Here is a 2,465-nt window from a genome sequence, read left to right on the forward strand (position 1 = left end):
AGGACTGGGTTTGTCAGAAAGTTCTGTTTGTTCCAGGGTCTCGGCTCTCAGACCTACAGAAAGCAGCTGCCTCTCCAGACAGCCCAGATGCCAGAGAAGATTCCTCTACTTCAAATGAAAAGGAGAACAGCCACTCCTTTGAAGTGCATGTATCAAAGCTTTAATAAGAGCTAATAAAACTATTATGTTGGGCTCAAATCTCCTGAGAACATCAAGTCAAAGCTTCCCTGAGGAAAGAAACTGTTCTATAACTATTCTTATGGTTTCTTTTTTTTTTTCTTCAAAATCAATTCTTAATTAAAAGACCACACTAATTATTTTGGATTAGTTGTAGAATATTAATTAAACTTAGTTGGTATGTCCAGATTTTTTTTTTTCCAGCAATGAAAATCTTGGGTAGTGGCTAAAAACTGAACCCAGAATGGAGCCGCCTGAGTGAGCCACCTGGGGCATGGACCGGTAGATGTGTGCCCTGGGCTTCTGGGAGTCCTTGCTGTCCCAATGCTTCCAACAGTGGCAATAAGGAATTCTTCCATTTGTGAAGGATTCAAATTTCCAGAATGATTTTACACAGATAAGGACAGGTGACTTCTGGGAGCCTCAGATGCACTGGCTGCTAGTCTTTAGAACAAAGGGTGACCTATAGATGTGAAGAGTAGAAGGTGAGGCATGTAGCTTGCGTATATAGAATCAGCGACAGTTAGGTAATCTGGAACCCAGCACCCAGTCAGCCAGGGGAGGCTTTGTGGAAGGAGGGGAAGCCTAGGAAAACTGACAGTTTATGTGCTAGGCATCATGCTAGGAAGCAAGTACTATCATTTTTAATTTCCAGCAGAAGAGCCCAAAGAAAAAAATTACATCCAATGGTTGCTCAAGGTCATACACATTTTAAATGTCAGTGCTGGGCTATGAACTCCAGCCAGTCTGACAGGTTCTCACTACACCACAAAGCCTCTAAGGGTATATATTTTCAGTCCACAAAGGGGTGGCCAATGGGATTCTTTCCAGATTGGGGCATATGCACTCACCTGTGAAGATGTCTGCAACACCACGCTGCCATCTGCCATTTCTGGTTCCCTGAGGAGAGGAGTGATGTGCAGCCAGGCGAAAGAGGGGTTAAAGCCAGAGAGGGCTAGGGAGGGTGAGCACTCAGTGACAGAAGAATGTGCTAGGCAGCCCAGAGCCACCGAGGAGCCTCAGGGCAGAAGGGCAGTGTGGGGGAGCGCATCGCAAGGAGGGACCAGACTCTGAAAGCCATCTGGAGAGCTGGAGACATGGAGGACCCCTTCCTGATCTGAAGCACTAGTCCAAACCCTCAGAGGCATAGAGACCCTTTGCCCGGATGAGTCAGGTTTCCTTGCCAGCCACTGTTCTGGGTCCAGGGAGCGGGGACGGAGAAGGAAAATACAGGGAAGACAGAGCTGAATGGATGCTTGTGAGAAAGCAAGGGGCCACACAATAGATCCTACTCTTTCTGTAGAAGAAAAACGGCACTCGGGGTTTTATTTTTGATTCATGGGAAAATCTGAGCTTATCTCACTCGCCTGCGTTCTGTGCCTAAGAATTTAAATGTTGCTGTGTCCTTGGGATAAAGCAGAAATGCAGGGAGTGCTCTTGCACAGTAATTGGGACCCCACAGTCAGGGCAGAGGGAGGGAATCCGAGGGAACTGGAATCCTCTGGAGTCCATCTTCTTGTCTTTGGCCAGGATTGCAGCTACGACCCCAGTCAGAGAAGCATCCAGGACTGGAAAGGCGGCCTGAAACGCTGCATTTTCAACACCCTCCCAGGTGCTGCTGTTGTTTCCAGAGCACATTTTGAGTAGTGAGTCAGTGCAGCAGAGAAGAATCTTGCATTCTGAGATCCCACCGCTCTTTGTCAGGAAAGTTGTCTATCTAACCGGAAGTCACCATGGGCAACTTGTGCTTGTCTTTCCCTTCTGCTCACAGCAAAGGTACAAAATAGCTGGCGAACCCGCTCTTGATGTCAATGCCTTGCGTCTTTCAAGTATCCTAAGTGCTCAGAGTCGTCTGGGATGCTGGGGGTGATACAATTCTTGAAAGCCTTGGAAGGGTTGCTCCCCGAACTTTCCCTGAATGCCTGGCCTGATGCCACTCCAAATGACTAATCAGTAGGACCAAGGTAACAATCACTGGTTTCCAGAACCACGTTTTCCGTGGGTGGAAATAATGACGAAAGGAAAGAGTTTGGGGGGAAGTTCTCACATCGGGTCAGGCTTTGGCAACATGTGTTCCTGCTGTGTGTTCCATATTCTTTCCCTGGGGCCAACTCCTGTGCTGATGTTGGCGGAATAGGGACAACTGTGCACATCTGTCTCCTGGGCTATTCTTTGTGCTTCGCTGCCTGCTAGTCAGACACAGATTCTTCTCAAGCAGATCCCATGGTACGAGTGACTAGTGTTCTTTTTTTTTTTTTTTAAAGATTTTTATTGGGGAATTGGGGGGA

The sequence above is a fragment of the Hipposideros armiger genome, unplaced genomic scaffold (genome assembly GCF_001890085.2).
Source record: "Hipposideros armiger isolate ML-2016 unplaced genomic scaffold, ASM189008v1 scaffold_464, whole genome shotgun sequence".
Classification (NCBI taxonomy): Eukaryota; Metazoa; Chordata; class Mammalia; order Chiroptera; family Hipposideridae; genus Hipposideros; species Hipposideros armiger.